Here is a 14002-nt window from a genome sequence, read left to right as displayed (position 1 = left end):
GTAGGCTGACCTGGCTCTCAAGAGAAAACAGACTATGTGCACACTGCCCACAAAATGAGGTGGAAACTGAGCTGCGCTTCCTAATCTATGACCATATTAGAGACACATATTTCCCTTGAAAACAAATCCAATTTCGATAACCTCCCATATCAGTGAGGACTGACGGTGAGGAAGAGAATCAGGTACTGGACAGAGACAGATCAGGTACTGGACAGAGACAGCGTCAGAACCGGGTATGCGAAGATAAACTAACATTAATCTTGAAGCAGGGAACAGACAGCTATAGGGAAGGTAATGACACAGGTGACTGAGTCCAGGTGAGTCCAGTAATCGCTGATGCCCATGACGGGGGAAGGCAGGTGTGATTACTGATGGTGGCAGCAGTGAGTAATTCTAGGGAGCCTGGCGCCTTCGAGCGCCAGGGAGGGGAGTGGACGCATGCGTAACAGTACCCCTCTCCCTCTAGGGGCGCCACTCGGCATTCCACCTGGGCGAGCCTGATGGGCCAGCCGAGGCACGGGTGCTGGACAAAGCCGGCTGGGCGTAAAATCCCGACGAACCAGCAGAGGCGTGGGAGCCCGATGATCCGGCTGAGGCATAGTAGCCTGACGAGCTGGCTGGGTGTAAAAACCTGACAATCCAGCTGAGGCCTGATGTGGGATGAGCGCCTTCTGAGCCAACCGGGCAAGAAACCTCGAGCCGGCTAGGGCGTGGCAGCCCGACGAGTCGGCTTAGGCACCCCCGGTTCCATCGGCGACCCGACGTCACCACCAACCAGAAAGCTAATGCTTCATATGATGGCTTCAGGATTCTGTAAGGACCGACGCTGGAGAAGAGAAGCAGGTACGGGGAGTAGAACATGTAATATAGAACAAACATCATGACACAGGTGATTGAGTCCAGGTGAGTCCAATAATCGCCGATGCACATGACGGGGGAAGGCAGGTGTGCGTACTGATGGTGGTAGAAGTGCGTAATGCTGGGGAGTCTGGCTCCTTTGAGCGCCAGGGAGGAGTGGGACCAGGCGTGACAATATCTATTGGCTGATGTCACGACTCCGACCGAAGGTGGCTCCCCTTCCTGTTCGGGTGGCGCTCGGCGGTCGTCGTCACCGGCCTACTAGCTGCCACTCATTATTTTCTCCACCTCCTTATGTGTTTATTGATTACACCTGTTTTGAGTTGGTTGTATTAGTTGGGCTGGTTCTTTGTGCGGGATTAATTATTGTAACCTTTGTGTTTGGTGTAGACGAACGTGTTGGTTTATGTTCGTGGAGTTTGCTGGACTGTTTTCGTCCCCCGTGTCTGGGGCATTTGTCTTGAGCACCCAGTGTTTCGTGGGGTGGCCGTTGTTCACCGTGTGTGCATTAAAAGAGCACTATATTGAACTCTCTGTTTTCCTGCGCCTGACTTCACACTCCCGACACCCAGAATGTTACAGCTGAAATACCACCGTGTGCTATAACAGCATCAAGATGTGTGACCTGTTTCCACAAGAAAAGGACAACCAGTGAAGAACAAACACCATTATAAATACAACACATATATGTTGATTTATTTATCATTTTGTACTTTAACTATTTCCATATTGTTATAACACTACATAGCCATAACATGACATTTGAAGTCTCTATTCTTTTGAAACTGTGTGTGTAATGTTCAATGTTCATTTTTTTATTGTTTGTTTCCCATTTGTTTATTATCTATTTCACTTGCTTTGACAATGCAAACAGTGCCTTGCAAAAGTATTCACCCCCTTGGCATTTTTCCTACTTTGTTGCCTTACAACCTGTAATTTAAATGGATATTTATTTGGATTTCATGTAATAGACATACACAAAATAGTCCAAATTGGTGAAGTGAAATTATATATATATTTTTTTTAAATGGTGCGTGCATACTGTATGTATATCTCCCCTTTTGCTACGAAGCCCCTAAATAAGATCTAGTGCAACCAATTACCTTCAGAAGTCACATCATTAGTTAAATATAGTCCACTTGTGTGCAATCTAAGTGTCACATTATCTCAGTATACATACACCTGTTCTGAAAGACCCCAGTTTGCAACACCACTCAGCAAGGGGCAGCACCAAGCAAGCGGCTCCATGAAGACCAAGGAGCTCTCCAAACCAGTCAGGGACAAAGCTGTGGAGACGTACAGATCAGGGATGGGTTATAAAGAAATATCAAACTTTGAACATCCCACAAAGCACCATTAAATCCATTATAAAAAAAATTGAAAGAATATGGCACCACAACAAACCTGCCAAGAGAGGGCCACCCACCAAAACCTACGGCCCAGGCAAGGAGGGCATTAATCAGAGAGGCAACAAAGAGACCAAAGATAAACCTGAAGGAGCTGCAAAGCTCCACAGCGGAGATTGGAGTGTCTGTCCATAGGACCACTTTAAGCCGTACACTCCACAGAGCTGGGCTTTATGGAAGAGTGGCCAGAGAAAAAGCCATTGCTTAAAATCTCATAAGGATCCACCCCTTCTATTCAATGTTTGGCCTAAAATGACATATACCCAAATCTAAATACCCGTAGCTCAGGCCCTGAAGCAAGGATATGCATATTCTTGGTGCCATTTGAAAGGAAAGACTTTGAAGTTTGTGGAAATGTGAAATTAATGTAGGAGAATATAAGACATTAGATCTGGTAAAAGAAAAAAACAACGGTTCTTTTGGATTCTTTTCTGTACCATCGTCTTTGAAATGCAAGAGAAAGGCCATAATGTATTATTCCAGCCCAGACTCAATTTAGTTTAGCAGTGTATGTGCAAAGTTTTAGACTGATCCAATTAACCATTGAATTTCTGTTCAAACATTTGTATCAAGACTGCCCAAATGTGCCTAGTTTGTTTATTAATAACTTTTCATGTTCAAAATTGTGCACTCTCCTCAAACAATAGCATGGTATTCTTTCACTGTAATAGCTACTGTAAATTGGACAGTGCAGTTAGATTAACACCAATTTAAGCTTTCTGCCAATATCAGATATGTCTATGTTATGGGAAATGTTCTTGTTACTCACAACCTCATGCTAATCGCATTAGCCTATGTTTGTCACACCCTGGCCATAGAGAGGCTTTTTATTCTCTATTTTCGTGTGACTAGGGTGTGACTAGGGTGTGACTAGGGTGGGTGTTCTATGTTCTTTTTTCTATGCTTTTGTATTTCTTTGTTTTTGGCCGGGTATGGTTCTCAATCAGGGACAGCTGTCTGTCGTTGTCTCTGATTGAGAACCATACTTAGGCAGCCTGTTTTCCCACTATGGGTTGTGGGTAGTTGTTTTCTGTGTCTCACCATACAGAACTGTTTCGATTTTCATTGTTTCACTTTAGTTATTTCATTAAAATGGACACTTACCATGCTGCGTTTTTGTCCGATCTTTCATACTCCTCCTCAGATGAAGAAGATCGTTACAATCTTAGCTCAACTGTCCCCATGTATGGGACACCGATCCCAAAGTTAAAGAAAAACAAATAAACACCAAAAGGCATGTGGGAGACTCCCCAAACATATGGAAGAAGGTACTCTGGTCAGAGGAGACTGAAATGTAGCTTTTTGGCCATCAAGGAAAACGCTATGTCTGGCGCAAACCCAACACCTCTCATCACCCCGATAACACCATTCCCATTGAAGCATGGTGGTGGCAGCATCATGCTGTGGGGATGTTTTTCATTGGCAGGGACTGGGAAACTGGTCAGAATTGAAGGAATGATGTATGGGGCTAAATAAACTGCTAAAGTAACACTCGAGTGGTTTAAGGGCAAACGTTTACATTTCTTAGAATGGCCAAAGCCCAGACCTCAATCCAATTGAGAATCTGTGGTATGATTTACATCAGAGGAACCCATCCAACTTGAAGGAGCTGGAGCAGTTTTGCCTTGAAGAATGGACAAAAATCCCAGTGGCTATATGTGCCACGCTTAAAGAGACATGTCCCAAGAGATGTGCAGCTAGAATTGCTGCAAAAGGTAGCTCTACAATGTATTGGATTGGGGGGGTGAATAGTTATGCACGTTGAAGTTTTCATTTTTTTTCTCTTTTTTTTCTGATTTCTTGTTTCTTTCACAGTAAAACATATTTTGCATCTTCAAAGTGGTAGGCATGTTGTGTAAATAAAATTATACAAACCCCCTGAATTAAAAATCTATTTTAATTCCAGGTTGTAAGTCAATGCCAAGGGGGATGAATACTTTGCAAGCCATTGTACGTTTCCCTTGCCAATAAAGCCTTTTGCATCAAATTCATTGAGTGAGAGAGAGCAGAGACAGAAACACACCCCTGTGCTCTCATCCCACTTCCTTCCTATCTACATCCAATCCTGTCATTTCTCATACAGATGTAAATTAGGCTACAGTAAATGTACCTGTTTCTGAGGAGACAGTCAGCTTTTTTCCCTCTCTCTCTCTCTATCCCCCTCTCTCTATCTCCGTCTCTCTCAAGTTATCCCTCTCTCTCCCTATCTCTGCTTCAGCTCCCCCATTGTTCATCTGTGTCCTCTTTCTTTCCATCTCTAATCTGACAGAGAAACATGCTGGGAGAGAGTCTCATCAGAATTATTTTTAAATGCTTATTATTGCCAAGGGAGTTTCTTTCCTTAATAGCCAGTCAGCTGACAGTTTTCAGTCAGAGAGCAGAAGTACATGATTCATTTTGATTTTGAGCCATGGAAGCCCTAAAAATAAGAATATTTAGACCAATTGAAGTTTATTAGGTCTCGCACTAGCAAGTATATCTCAACCCAGCCAGCCGTCACACACAAACATCCCCAGAGCACAACTTCTCTGAGTCAGTGAGCAGAACTGACACCTAGTCAACAGTAGATTAAGGACGTGTCATATTCCCTCTGAGGAGGTGGAATACATGGATATAGTGATGGATGATGGGATATGACGCTGCAGTAGATCCGTTTTACGCTCCTGAATATTCTGTTGTTATAAAACGTTTTAAGCAAATCATAACTTTTAATAATGTTTTGTCATCATTTCCTATGACTTAAAACAGCTTCTGGACATCAGAACATCACTACCCTCATTTTGGATGACAATTTCTACTTCAATGAGTCAGCAGCTCCGGATGTTCTACTTACTTAGGCCCTAATCCCCGGAACTCGAAGGAGGAAGAAAGGAAAACGAGCCGGAATCCTGACGAGACGTTGGAGCACAAATAAACCACCTCTTCCCTTCGTTCTATTGGCTAGTGTAAAATCACTAGAGAACAAACTCCTATCAACGGGACCTGAAGAACTGTAATATTCTACATTTCTCTGAGTCTTGGCTGAACAAGGACATAGATAAATACATCTTGCTGGTTTTTCCATGCATGGTCTGGACCGGACGACAGCCTTGGATAAGATGAAGGTGTGTCTCTTTGTTAATGACAGCTGAGCTGGTGGGCGATCTCTAATCTTAAGGATGTCTCAAGTTTTTGGTCACCAGAGTTAGAGTTTCTCATGATTAGCGGTAGACCATACCATTTACCAAGAGAGTTTTCATCTACAGTATATTGTTCGTAGCTGTCAATTTACCACCATAAACTGAAGCTGGCACTAAAACTGCAATCAGGGCCATAAGCAAACAAGAAGTTGCAGAGGCGGTGGTTCTAGTGGCCGGTGATTTTAATGCAGGGAAACTGAAATCCTTTTTACCAGCATGTCACCTTTGCAACTAGAGGCAAGAAAACTCTTGATCTTGAGAAAACAGAAACACATAAAAGGCTCTCTCTCTGCCTGTCACGTTCTGACCTTTTCTCTCTGCCTCCCTTGTCCTCCATTTGGCAGATCTGACCATAACTCCAACCTCCTGATTCCTGCTCACAAGAAATAACTCAAACAGGAAGTACCAGTGACGAACACAATACGGAAGTGGTCTGATGAAACGGATGCTAAGCTACAAGATGCTAAGCTACAGGATTGTTTCGCTAGCACAGACTGGACTATGTTCCGGTTCATCTGATGGTATTGAGGAGTACCCCACATTATTTGAGTTTGAGTTTGAGTTTGAGTTTATTTTTATTTTTACAGGGACAGTGCACATTAATCAACATTTCAGTAAAAGTGCCGGTTTTAGCCAACCGGCTAATTTTCAACCGCAGTCCCTGGGCAGGTTATTAAAAACAATTACAATATAGACAATAGCAACATAGAACAAGCAAGACATAGCAACATAGGACAAGCAAGACGTAGCATACAGACAGAGCAGCATAAAACAAAAAGCAGCAAGACAAAATTCATATAAGCAACAAAGTGTTTCCACACCTCACAAGCTACAGACAACATGGAGTGGCAACACACAGCTAGGGACCATGTTCACAAATCTGATTGACCTTTAGCCATGTCTTCAAGCATTTTGTGAAAGTGTGATATGTGGTGCAGTTATGTGTGTCTGATGGCAGTGTATTCCAGACATGGGAAGCTCTCACAGAGAATGCAGATTTACTAAAGGTGCTTTTCCTTAGGGGAACTATACAGTCACCTCTCATGGCAGACCTTGTGGATCTGCTGCCATATGTCTGGGTTTTCTGTTTAACAAAAATATTGAGTGGAGGGGGAGCCAGGCCATTGAGGATCTTGAATACAAGACATGCGTCGGTGTATTGCACAAGATTTTCCCAACTCAAGAGCTCATGCTTTCTAAGGATGTGACAATGATGATGGCTATTGGGCTTCCTATCAAGCACTTTGAGAGCCTGTTTGTAGACAGACTGAATAGGTTTTAATGTTGTACAGCAAGCTTGGGCCCAACTAGTCAAGCAGTATGTTAAGTGGGGGAGTATCATAGATTTGAAGTACAGTTTTGCTACCTCTGTAGTCAAACAATTTCGTATAAATCGGAAATTAGCTAGGTTGAATTTGGTTATTTGAATTACCTTTTTCACATGCTTTTTAAAAGAGAGGTTGGAATCAAGTATGATGCCAAGGTACTTAAAATAAAATTTACCAGCTTTATTCATACTCCCCATACTGTCCATACTGTCCATACTCCCCATACTGTCACGGCCTTCTTCCTGGGAAGGAGAGGCGGACCAAAACGCAGCATGGTTATTTATAAACATCTTTAATGAAGATGATAACTTGAACAATGTATAATACAAAATAAAAAAAACAGTCCTAACTGGTTCAAAACACAGAGACAGGAACAATCACCCACAAGAGACCTAAAGAATATGGCTGCCTAAATATGGTTCCCAATCAGAGACAACGATAAACACCTGCCTCTGATTGAGAACCACTCCATAGACTTACCTAGAATACTTAACTAAACACAATCCCATAAACTACAAAACCCATAGACAAAACAAACCACATAAATCACCCATGTCACACCCTGGCCTAACCAAAATAATAAAGAGAACACAGAATACTAAGACCAGGGCATGACACATACGTACATATCCCAACCAGAAACCTGGCAATGTCTGAACTGAGCTAAAAGCTAGAACTTCCGCTTTTAAATATTGGGACACTTAAAATAAATCACGCTACTACCTTTGACGAACCGTCAAACAGGCAAAGTGTCAATCGAGGACTAAGATAGAATCCTACTACGCCGGCTTTGTCACTCATCAGTGGAAGGGTTTTCAAACTATTACTATTACGTGACACTGAACCATGCATGAGGGCGCCAACTGTTCTGGACGACTGTGTGATCTCGCTCTCCATAGACTATGTGAGTAAGACCTTAAAACAGGTTAACTACGCCACTCGCACATTAAAATCTCACAACCATTGCTTCTCTCCCTGCCGGGATGACTACAAGGCCCTCCGTCACCCTCCCTTTGGCAAATCAAATCACACCTCCATCCTGTTCCTTCCGTCCTATAGGCAGAAACTCAAACAGGAAGTGCACGTGGTAAGGACTGGAATCCATACTTCAAGATTGTTTTGATCACGTGGACAGGGATATGTTCCGGGTTGCTTCTGAAAATAGTATACATGTATACACTGCCACGGTGACAGAGGTCATCATGAATAGAGGATGTTGTTATTATGACGATTAGAACTTATCCAAACCAGAAAATGTGGATAGATGGCAGCATTCACACAAAGTTGAAACCACCACATTTATATTAGCAAAGTGACTGGAAACAAGAACGAGTACAAACACTCCAGCTATATCCTTCAAACAGGTAAAACATCAGTACAGAGACAAAGTGGAGTCGCAATTCAGCGGCTCAGATACAAGACGTATGTGGCAAGGACTCCAAATAATCATTAATTGAGTATAAAGGGAAAACGAGCCACGTCGTGGACACTTTGCTCCCGGACAAGCTAAACAATGTCGGGCCTCCCGAGTGGCGCAGTGGTCTAAGGCACTGCATCGCAGTGCTAGCTGTGCCACTAAAGATTCTGGGTTTGAGTCCAGGCTCTTGCAGCCGGCCACGACCGGGAGTCCCATGGGGCGGCGCATAATTGGCCCAGCATCGTCTGGGTTGGGGCAGGGTTTGGCTGGCAGTGATATACTTGTCTCATTGCGCACTAGCGACTCCTGTGGCGGGCCCGGGCACAGTGCACGCTGACACGGTCACCAGGTGTACGGTGTTTCCCCTGACACAATGGTGAAGCTGGCTTCTGGGTTGGATGGGCATTGTGTCAAGAAGCAGTGCGGCTTGGTTGGGTTGTGTTTCAGAGGATACATGGCTCTCAACCTTCACCTCTCCCGAGTCCGTACGGGTGTTGCAGCGATGAGACAAGTCTGTAACTAGTTGGGGAGAAATTGGGGAGAAAAAAGGGTTGGGAAAAAAAGAAGCTTAACAGCTTTGAGGAAAACACAGCTTCTCACTAGGACTGTGAGCTCTCCTTCTCCATTCTCTTTAAGTGTGTTAACCCCTGGAAGGCTGCCCAGACGGCACACCTATCCAGGTCTTCAGAGTGCAGACTCACTGGCTGGAGTGTTTACGGATACAGTTGACGTCGGAAGTTTAGGTTGGAGTCATTAAAACTTGTTTTTCAACTACTTCACAAATTTCTTGCTTACAAACTATAGTTTTGGCAAGACGGTAGGACATCTACTTTGCGCATGACACAAGTAACTTTTCCAATGAAAGTTTACATAAAGAATATTTCATTTATAATTCATTGTATCACAAATCCAGTGGGTCAGACGTTTACAGACATTAAGTTGACTGTGCCATTAAACAGCTTAGAAAATTCCAGAAAATTATGTCATTGCTTTAGAATCTTCTGATAGGCTAACTGACATCATTTGAGTCAATTGGAGGTGTAGCTGTGGATGTATTCCAAGGCCGACCTTCAAACTCAGTGCCTCTTTACTTGACATCATGGGGAAATCAAAAGACATCAGCCAAGACCTCAGAATAAAATTGCAGACCTCCACAAGTCAACCGTGAAGCACGGGGGTGGCAGCATCATGTTGTGGAGGTGCTTTGCTGCAGGAGGGACTGCTGCACTTCACAAAATAGATGGAATCATGAGAAGGAAAATTATGTGGATATATTGAAGTAACATCTCAAGACATTAGTCAGAAAGTTAAAGCTTGGTCGCAAATGGGTCTTCCAAATGGACAATGACCCCAAGCATACTTCCAAAAATGTGGCATAATGGCTTAAGAACACCAAAGTCAAGCTATTGGAGTGGCCATCACAAAGCCCTGACCTCAATCCTATAGAACATTTGTGGGCAGAACTGAAAAACCGTGTGCGAGCAAGGAGGCCTACAAACCTGATTCAGTTACGCTAGCTCTGTCAGGAGGAATGGGCCAAAATTCACCCAACCTATTGTGGGAATCTTGTGAAAGGCTACCAGAAACATTTGACCCGAGTTAAACAATTTAAAGGCAATGCTACCAAATACTAATTGAGTGTATGTAAACTTCTGACCTACTGCGAATGTGATGAAAGAAATAAAAGCTGAAATAAATCATCCTCTCTACTATTATTCTGACATTTCACATTCTTAAAATGAATTGGTGATCCTAACTGACCTAACACAGGTAACTTTTACAAGGACTAAATGTCAGGAATTGTGAAAAACTTAGTTTAAATGTATTTGGCTAAGGTGTATGTAAACTTCCGACTTCAACTATATATTCAATCTCTCCTTATCCTAGTCTTTTGTCCCTACTTGCTTGCCTGTACCTAAGAAATTGAATGTAACTGAACTAAATACCCTTTCATCATCAAGTGCTTTTTAAGGATCATATCCCCTCCCCTGACACCCGACACCCTAGACCCACTACAGTTTGCATACCGCCCCAACAGATTAACAGACAGGGTTGGGTGGTTTACTTTCTAAACGTAATCCATTACCGTTAATAGTTACCTGTCCAAAATTGTAATCAGTAACGTAACTTTTGGATTATCCAAACTCAGTAATGTAATCTGATTACATTCATTTACTTTTAGATGACTTTCCCCTTAAGAGGCAGTAGAAGAAGACATCTATGGATGTAAATGTAACTTCATGGGTTGGTTATGTAGGTTTCCTCTAATGCTTTCTATTACGTATAATAATACAATTACATCTTTACGTTAATATGTATTCTTTTTATGCCCAAACATGGATACTAACTACCCATCGCTTTCTACTACAATTACATCTTTACATTAAAAACTAAAGTCTATCAGAATCCCAGTCATTCCAATAAATGTTAATGGAAATATGTGTCACGGCTGTTGAAGGAAGAGGACCAAGGTGCAGGGTGGTGAGTGTACATTTTGTTTTTATTGTAAAAATGACATCCAACAAAACAATAAACACTACAAAAACAAACCGTGAAGATAAAGGCTATGTGCCCTAAACAAAGTCAACTTCCCACAAAGAAAGGAGGGAAAAAGGGCTAGCTAAGTATGGTTCCCAATCAGAGACAACGATAGACAGCTGTCCCTGATTGAGTACCATACCTGGCCAAAACATAGAAATACAAAATCATAGATAACAAAACATAGAATGCCCACCCCAAATCACACCCTGACCAAACCAAATAGAGACTCTCTAAGGTCAGGGCGTGACAATATGGAAGTATAGGTTAGCCAAATTGTTTTACCTTAGCATGATTCGGTTGTTTATGATTTTGTTGTCATGGAGGACTTATTGGGGCTCATGAAAAATAAATGCTGCAGCTGTTTAAAAAGGGCAAATCCACAGACGAAACATTAATTAACAAAAGGGACGCCCGCCTCTGTTTTGTTAAAAACCTGAGGGATGGGCCTGGAGAAATGTAACTACTCTCAGATTAATAGACAGAGTTATAGATGCAAGGACTGAGTATGTCATTTTAGGTGAAAATGGAAAAAAAAGGGCGGATCCTTAAGAGGATTTAATACTGGTGGGGAAACTGAGTAAAATGAGACACTGAGGAAGTTTGGATACATAATGGTGTATTGTTCCTCCTTCATTTCTTTGTTATAGTGACGTAGTACATGTTCACCCCCAGAGAGTATGCATGGATAGAACAAGGAAGTTATCAGGAGAGAAGAGCAGTATGGGTCGTATCTGGAACAAAGCATTCATCAGGGGAGAAGAGCAGTATGGGTCGTATATGGAACAAAGCATTCATCAGGAGAGAAGAGCAGTATGGGTCGTATCTGGAACAAAGCATTCATCAGGGGAGAAGAGCAGTATGGGTCGTATATGGAACAAAGCATTCATCAGGAGAGAAGAGCAGTATGGGTCGTATCTGGAACAAAGCATTCATCAGGGGAGAAGAGCAGTATGGGTCGTTTCTGGAACAAAGCATTCATCAGGGGAGAAGAGCAGTATGGGCCGTATCTGGAACAAAGCATTCATCAGGAGAGAAGAGCAGTATGGGTCGTATCTGGAACAAAGCATTCATCAGCGGAGAAGAGCAGTATGGGTCGTATCTGGAACAAAGCATTCATCAGGGGAGAAGAGCAGTATGGGTCATATCTGGAACAAAGCATTCATCAGGGGAGAAGAGTAGTATGGGTCGTATATGGAACAAAGCATTCAACAGGAGAGAAGAGCAGTATGGGCCGTATCTGGAACAAAGCATTCATCAGGAGAGAAGAGCAGTATGGGTCGTATATGGAACAAAGCATTCATCAGGAGAGAAGAGCAGTATGGGCCGTATCTGGAACAAAGCATTCATCAGGGGAGAAGAGTAGTATGGGTCGTATATGGAACAAAGCATTCATCAGGAGAGAAGAGCAGTATGGGCCGTATCTGGAACAAAGCATTCATCAGGAGAGAAGAGTAGTATGGGTCGTATATGGAACAAAGCATTCAACAGGAGAGAAGAGCAGTATGGGCCGTATCTGGAACAAAGCATTCATCAGGAGAGAAGAGCAGTATGGGCCGTATCTGGAACAAAGCATTAATCAGGAGAGAAGAGCAGTATGGGCCGTATCTGGAACAAAGCATTCATCAGGAGAGAAGAGCAGTATGGGCCGTATCTGGAACAAAGCATTCATCAGGAGAGATGAGCAGTATGGGCCGTATCTGGAACAAAGCATTCAACAGGAGAGAAGAGCAGTATGGGCCGTATCTGGAACAAAGCATTCATCAGGAGAGAAGAGCAGTATGGGCCGTATCTGGAACAAAGCATTCATCAGGAGAGAAGAGCAGTATGGGCCGTATCTGGAACAAAGCATTCAACAGGAGAGAAGAGCAGTATGGGCCGTATCTGGAACAAAGCATTCAACAGGAGAGAAGAGCAGTATGGGCCGTATCTGGAACAAAGCATTCATCAGGAGAGAAGAGCAGTATGGGCCGTATCTGGAACAAAGCATTCAACAGGAGAGAAGAGCAGTATGGGCCGTATCTGGAACAAAGCATTCAACAGGAGAGAAGAGCAGTATGGGCCGTATCTGGAACAAAGCATTCATCAGGAGAGAAGAGCAGTATGGGCCGTATCTGGAACAAAGCATTCAACAGGAGAGAAGAGCAGTATGGGCCGTATCTGGAACAAAGCATTCATCAGGAGAGAAGAGCAGTATGGGCCAGAGGTCATCCAGGGCTACAATTAGAGTACCAGAGGTCATCTAGTAGCACATGCTCCAGAAGGTATATGTCACTGGTCATCCCCAAAGCCAACACCTCCTTTGGCCGCCTTTCCTTCCAGTTCTCTGCTGCCAATAACTGGAGACTGGAGACTTACATGTCCCTCACTAACTTTAAGCATCAACTATCTGAGCAGCTAACCGATCACTGCAGCTGTACATAGTCCATCTGTAAATAGCCCACCCAATCTACCTACCTCATCCCCATACTGTTTTTATTTACTTTTCTTCTCTTTTGCACACCAGTATTTCTACTTGCACATCATCATCTGCTCATTTATCACTCCAGTGTTAACTTGCTAAATTGTAATTACTTTGCTAATATGGCCTATTTTTTGCCTTACCTCCTTACTCCATTTGCACGCACTGTATATAGACTTTCTTTTTTTATATTGTGTTATTGACTGTATGTTGGTTTATTCCACATGTTACTCTGTGTTGTTGTTTGTGTCGCACTGCTTTGCTTTATCTTGACCAGGTCGCAGTTGTAAATGAGAACTTGTTCTCAACTAGCCTACCTGGTTAAATAAAGGTGTTCTCAACTAGCCTACCTGGTTAAATAAAGGTGTTCTCAACTAGCCTACCTGGTTAAATAAAGGTGTTCTCAACTAGCCTACCTGGTTAAATAAAGGTGTTCTCAACTAGCCTACCTGGTTAAATAAAGGTGTTCTCAACTAGCCTACCTGGTTAAATAAAGGTGTTCTCAACTAGCCTACCTGGTTAAATAAAGGTGTTCTCAACTAGCCTACCTGGTTAAATAAAGGTGTTGTCAACTAGCCTACCTGGTTAAATAAAGGTGTTCTCAACTAGCCTACCTGGTTAAATAAAGGTGTTCTCAACTAGCCTACCTGGTTAAATAAAGGTGTTCTCAACTAGCCTACCTGGTTAAATAAAGGTGTTCTCAACTAGCCTACCTGGTTAAATAAAGGTGTTCTCAACTAGCCTACCTGGTTAAATAAAGGTGTTCTCAACTAGCCTACCTGGTTAAATAAAGGTGAAATATATATATATATTTA

This window comes from Oncorhynchus kisutch, linkage group LG20, assembly GCF_002021735.2.
Source record: "Oncorhynchus kisutch isolate 150728-3 linkage group LG20, Okis_V2, whole genome shotgun sequence".
In the NCBI taxonomy this organism is placed as follows: domain Eukaryota; kingdom Metazoa; phylum Chordata; class Actinopteri; order Salmoniformes; family Salmonidae; genus Oncorhynchus; species Oncorhynchus kisutch.
The sequence above is the reverse complement of the archived record's forward strand: the minus strand, read 5'-3'. Positions refer to the sequence as shown.